Source organism: Hyla sarda, chromosome 1, assembly GCF_029499605.1.
Source record: "Hyla sarda isolate aHylSar1 chromosome 1, aHylSar1.hap1, whole genome shotgun sequence".
NCBI classification, from domain to species: domain Eukaryota; kingdom Metazoa; phylum Chordata; class Amphibia; order Anura; family Hylidae; genus Hyla; species Hyla sarda.
Window position 1 is genome coordinate 29,547,824 of NC_079189.1, and position 7,169 is coordinate 29,554,992.

Genomic DNA, 7,169 nt, shown 5'->3' on the forward strand with positions numbered 1-7,169 from the left:
GGCTTTGCCAAGGTTTTTAGTGTATCATTTAAAGGGGTACTCCACTGGAAAAATATATATTATTTTAAATCAACTGGTGCCAGAAAGTTAAACAGATTTATAAATTACTTCTATTTAAGAAGCTTAATCCTTCCAGTACTTATCAGCTGCTGTATGATCCACAGGAAGTTATTTTTTATTTCCTTTCTGCCTGACCACAGTGCTCTCTGCAATCCCCATAGAAAATCCCCATAGAGCAAATCCCCATAGAAAACCTATCCTTCTCAGGACAGTTCCTAAAATGGACAGAGGTGTCAGCAGAGAGCACTGTGGTCAGGCAGAAAAGAATTAAATTAAAAAGAAAAGAACTTCCTGTGGATCATATAGCAACTAATAAGTACTGAAAGGATGAAGACTTTTTTTTAATAGAAGTAATTTACAAATCTGTTTAACTTTCCGGCATCAGTTGATTTAAAAAAAAAAAAAAAAAAAATGTTTTCCAGCGGAGTACCCCTTTAATAAAAATTATATTTTAGTGTTCTCGGTGAAAAAAGTTTGTTTGGCAACACTAGAGGTGTATATACGGTTTTGCAGTTATATTCTCCTACAGCCTCATCATGAGTTTATGGGTTACCCATACAGGACTGACTTTATTTAAAAGCCCCTTTAAATTCCCAAAGCAAGCTTATCACAAGATAAAGGGGTACTCCGCTGATCAGCGTTTGGAACAAACTGTTCCGAACGCTGGAGCCGGGAGCTCATGATTTTATAGCCCCGCCCCTCATGTTGTCACACCCCGCCCCCTCAATGCAAGTCTATGGGAGGGGGCGTGACAGCTGTCATGCCCCCTCCAATAGACTTGCATTGAGGGGGTGGGGCGTGACATCATGAGTGGGCAAGTATATGGCGTCACGAGCTCCCATCGCCATCTCCTGCGTTCGGAACAGTTTGTTCCAAACGCTGAGCAGCGGAGTACCCCTTTAACGATTCAGGCTACAACATAATGGTATTATTTAGGCTACATGACAGACCATCTCTTTACCAACATATCACAACACACATATATAAGTGCAGCAAAACATCACATTTAGCTCAGGAACTTTTGTAATGTGGATTTTTGAGATCCTAAACAGAAAAATCGGCTTCGTTTTCGGCCGTATGAGGTTTCCCGACCGCAGGCAAAAACGTGGTCGACCGCGTTTTTGCCTACGGTCCGGAAACCTTATACGGCCGAAAACTAAGCCGCCTGGAGGCTGCGGTTCACTCCGGTCGGCTCATAGACATACATTAAATACGATTCCCGAATACGGCTGAGTGCGGGCGACGTGATTAAGCCCCGCCCCCCTCCTCCGCACAGCCGTATACAGGAACCGTATTTAACAAAACGTGGTGTGAACCCAGCCTAATTTTGTATTTGATCTGAAATGTAAAGAATCAATGGAGGCTTCTGGTGTCCTTATAGTTATAAATCCCATATTATTTCCAGCCTTGTTATAGACGGCAGGATAGACAGGTATGGGAGCTGGATGAGTCAACTCTACGGCACGGCCATGTTGTGTGGCTGCCGGGCAGGCTCCAGGTGAAGCGCGGACAGGTGGTGGCAGCTGCCGGCTCAGTGCACATGACTTGAGATGTTGAGCATCAGATTTAGCTGAGGGCAGATGTGGACTCAATGGACCATAATGTCCTTAGTCAATAACAGACGAGTGGGTTAAGTTATACAACTGTTCCTGTCATAGAAAGGCCAACAAGATTACATTCATAAATATGGAGGTATGGAAAAGTACTTAGCGGTCCATGCAATCAGAGGCGGCTCTACCAATTAGGCCATTTAGGCCTCTGCCTAAGGCCTCGCTCTGGCTCTGACCACCGCAGGGGGCCCTGTCACATTCTGGACATCCCTGTGTCACGAAAGATCACTTCAGTGTTCCGACCACCACTCCTCCGGTCCCGGGACTAACTGCCAAGGCCTGTAGGCCATAGCAGTAGATTGTGACCCTGGACCGGAGGTGCGGTGGTCGGAACACTGAAGTGGGGCAGTACACAGGCATTCAGCCTCCAGCTATACACTGTATGGGGGGAGATTTATCAAAATCTGTGCAGAGGAAAACTTGCCCAGTTGCCCATAGCAACCAATCAGCTTGCTTCTTTCATTTTCATCAAGGCCTGTGAAAAATGAAAGAAGCGATCTGATTGGTTGCTATGGGCAACTGGACAACTTTTCCTCTGCATAGGTCTTGAAAAATCTTCCCCTATATGTCTAAAGGCTGTATGTCTGTGGGGGAACTGTACTGCACCTAATGTGGGGAGCTATACTGCACCTAATGTGGGAGAACTATACTGCACCTAATGTGGGGGAACTGTACTGCACCTAATGTGGGGAGCTATACTGCACCTAATGTGGGGAGCTATACTGCACCTAATGTGGGAGAACTATACTGCACCTAATGTGGGGGACTACTGTATACTGCACCTAATGTGGGAGAACTATACTGCACCTAATGTGGGAGAACTATACTGCACCTAATGTGGGAGAACTATACTGCACCTAATGTGGGGGACTATACTGCACCTAATGTGGGGAGCTATACTGCACCTAATGTGGGGGACTGTACTGCACCTAATGTGGGGGACTATACTGCACCTAATGTGGAGAACTATACTGCACCTAATGTGGGGGAACTATACTGCACCTAATGTGGAGAACTATACTGCACCTAATGTGGGGGAACTATACTGCACCTAATGAGGGGGAACTATACTGCACCTAATGTGGGGAGCTATACTGCACCTAATGTGGGGAACTACAGCCTAATGTGGGGGAACTATACTGCACCTAATGTGGGGGAACTATACTGCACCTAATGTGGGGGAACTATACTGCACCTAATGTGGGGAGCTATACTGCACCTAATGTGGGGGAACTATACTGCACCTAATGTGGGGGAACTATACTGCACCTAATGTGGGGAGCTATACTGCACCTAATGTGGGGAACTACAGCCTAATGTGGGGGAACTATACTGCACCTAATGTGGGGGAACTATACTGCACCTAATGTGGGGGAACTATACTGCACCTAATGTGGGGAGCTATACTGCACCTAATGTGGGGGAACTACAGCCTAATGTGGGGGAACTATACTGCACCTAATGTGGGGGAACTATACTGCACCTAATGTGGGGAGCTATACTGCACCTAATGTGGGGGAACTACAGCCTAATGTGGGGGAACTATACTGCATCTAATGTGGGGGAACTATACTGCACCTAATGTGGGGGAACTATACTGCACCTAATGTGGGGAGCTATACTGCACCTAATGTGGGGGAACTACAGCCTAATGTGGGGGAACTATACTGCATCTAATGTGGGGGAACTATACTGCACCTAATGTGGGGGAACTATACTGCACCTAATGTGGGGAACTACAGCCTAATGTGGGGGAACTATACTGCACCTAATGTGGGGGAACTATACTGCACCTAATGTGGGGGAACTATACTGCACCTAATGTGGGGAGCTATACTGCACCTAATGTGGGGGAACTACAGCCTAATGTGGGGGAACTATACTGCATCTAATGTGGGGGAACTATACTGCACCTAATGTGGGGGAACTATACTGCACCTAATGTGGGGAGCTATACTGCACCTAATGTGGGGGAACTACAGCCTAATGTGGGGGAACTATACTGCACCTAATGTGGGGGAACTATACTGTACCTAATGTGGGGGAACTATACTGCACCTAATGTGGGGAGCTATACTGCACCTAATGTGGGGGAACTACAGCCTAATGTGGGGGAACTATACTGCACCTAATGTGGGGGAACTATACTGCACCTAATGTGGGGGGAACTGTACTGCCAACCTAATGTGGGGAAACTATACTGCACCTAATGTGGGGGAACTGTACTGCCAACCTAATGTGGGGGAACATATGTCATTTTTATTACGTATTATGGACCACAACTTTGCTGCAGATACTGCTCCCGAAATCCCGGTCCTTAAACTTGATCCAGTCAAAGGTCCTTCCCACATCTCCAGCCAATCACAGACCTTCGTTTATTTCCCCGTTGACAAATAAGCTCTGCCTGAGATTCGAAAGATTCATGAAGTGGAGGTTCATGTACACTGCTCAAAATAATAAAGGGAACACCTAAACATCACAATGTAACTCCAAGTCAATGACACTTCTGTGAAATCACACTGTCTACTCAGGAAGAAACACTGATTGACAATCAATTTCACATGCTGTTGTGCAAATGGAACAGAAAACAGGTGGAAATTATAGGCAAATAGCAAGACACTCCCAATAAAAGAGTGGTTCTGCAGGTGGTGACCACAGGCCACTTCTCAGTTCCTATGCTTCCTGGTTGATGTTTTGGTCACTTTTGAATGCTGGCGGTGCTTTCACTCTAGTGGTAGCATGAGACTGAGTCTACAACCCACCAAGTGGCTCAGGTAGTGCAGCTCATCCAGGATGGCACATCAATGTGAGCTGTGGCAAGAAGGTTTGCTGTGTCTGTCAGGGTAGTGTCCAGAGCATGGAGGCGCTACCAGGAGACAGGCCAGTACATCAGGAGATGTGGAGGAGGCCGTAGGAGGGCAACAACCCAGCAGCAGGACCGCTACCTCCGCCTTTGTGCAAGGAGGAGCACTGCCAGAGCCCTGCAAAATGACCTCAAGCAGGCCACAAATGTGCATGTGTTCACTCAAACAGTCAGAAACGGACTCCATGAGGGTGGTATGAGGGCCCGACATCCACAGGTGGGGGTTGTGCTTACAGCCCAGGACATTTGGCATTTGCCAGAGAACACCAAGATTGGCAAATTTGCCACTGGCGCCCTGTGCTCTTCACAGATGAAAGCAGGTTCACACTGAGCCCGTGACAGAGTCTGGAGACGCTGTGGAGAACATTCTGCTGCCTGCAACATCCTCCAGTATGACCAGTTTAGCGGTGGGTCAGTAATGGTGTGAGGTGGCATTATTTTGGAGGGCCGCACAGCCCTCCATGTGCTTGCCAGAGGTAGCCTGACTACCATTAGGTACGGATATTAAGTCCTCAGACCCCTTGTGAGACCATATGCTGGCGCGGTTGGCCCTGGCTTCCTCCTAATGCAAGACAATGCTAGACCTCATGTGGCTGGAGTGTGTCAGCAGTTCCTGTAAGAGGAAGGCATTGATGCTATGGACTGGCCCGCCCGCTCCCCAGACCTGAATCCGATTGAGCACATCTGGGACATCATGTCTCGCTCCATCCACCAACGCCACGTTGCACCACAGACTGTCCAGGAGTTGGCGGATGCTTTAGTCCAGGTCTGGGAGGACATCCCTCAGGAGACCATTCTCCACCTCATCAGGATCATGCCCAGGCATTGTAGGGAGGTCATACAGGCACGTGGAGGCCACACACACTACTGAGCCTGATTTTGACTTGTTTTAAGGACATTACATAAAGTTGGATCAGCCTGTAGTGGGGTTTTCCCCTGTGATTTTGAGTGTGACTCCATATCCAGACCTCCATGGGTTGATAAATTTGATTTCCATAGATCATTTTTGTGTGATTTTGTTGTCAGTACATTCAGCTATGTAAAGACAAAAGTATCTCATACGATTAGTTCATTCTTTCAGATCTAGGATGTGTTATCTTAGTGTTCCCTTTATTTTTTTGAGCAGTGTATTTCCATTTTACACTTCTACAGAATTCTGGTCATCATCGATCACCTATAAGAGTAATGTGTGTGCTGTAGTGCCCGGCAGGATGTCACGTGAGGAATATGTCCATCACTTTCCTAAAGGCACACTCTTGCCTTGTAGTGCAAAGTTCCAACAATTGGGTGTAAATGGCTGGCGCAAAGGAGGCACCATTGGGGATAAGCATTGGGGGGGGGGGTCTCCATATTTTCTACGCTAGCTTCTTGTGGCGAATCTCAAGCCCAAAAAGTCTACCCACTGAAGGGGTTATTCACTGGGTGGTTCCCAGCTGTCTCAAATACAATAATAATGAGCCACAATACCCATGGCAGGGTGCTGGTCGTGAATGACGATGGTGGCTAGGCAGCCACAAACAGAATAATACTGGGCCCGGCTTGAAGCTTTGAATGATCCTAATACAGTATTGGGGACTTGTAGGCCTTCTCCCTAACGATTCTTTTTCTTGCTTCTTGTTTCTCCAAAATGGGCTTAGAGTTGTCCACCAGGGTTTAGTACTTTTGCCACAGAGGCTTGTACGTTCTAGGTGTTTCCGGGGTTCAAGACTTTGCTCTTTGGAAGGAGAAGAAATTGGGAGCTCCTTGCACTTCTGCACTTTAAAGGGGTACTCCGCCCCTAGACATCTTATCCCCTATCCAAAGGATAGGGGATAAGATGTCAGATCGCTGGGGTCCCGCTGCTGCGGCACCCCGCTATCATTACTGCACAGAGCGAGATCACTCTGCACGTAATGACGGGCAATACAGGGGCCGGAGCATCATTACGTCACGGCTCCGCCCCTCGTGATGTCATGGCCCCACCCCGTCAATACAAGTCTATGGGAGGGGGCGTGGCGGTCGTTACGCCCCCTGCCATAGACTTGCATTAAGGGGACGGGCCATGACGTCACACTGCTCCGGCCCCTGTATCGCCCGTCATTACGCACAGAGCGAACTCGCTCTGTGCAGTAATGATGGCGGGGTGCCGCAGCGGCGATCCCCGGGGTCCCCAGCAGCGGGACCGCGGCGATCTGACATCTTATCCCCTATCCTTTGGATAGGGGATAAGATGCCAGGAGCGGAGTACCCCTTTAAAGGGGTACGCCACTGCTCAGCGTTTGGAACAAACTGTTACGAACGCTGGAGCTCGTGACGTCATAGTCCCGCCCCCTCAATGTAAGTCTATGGGAGGGGGCGTGACAGCTGTCACGCCCCCTCCCATAGACTTGCATTGAGGGGGCAGGGCGTGACATCATGAGGGGCGGGGCTATGATAGCACGAGCTCCTGGTGCCGGCTCCAGTGTTCGGAACAGTACCCCTTTAAGCAAAACTCTCGCTAAGTAAGGTTTAGCCTAGGCAGACTCTTCCCATCCTCCTAAATAGTCTCTGTTGATCTATCAGGAATTCAACCCCCTTAGTCACAGCCCGCAGTGTATATTTATATAATATTTCACTTCTAAGAAAGTAGTGTACAATATCCTACAATCCACATAATA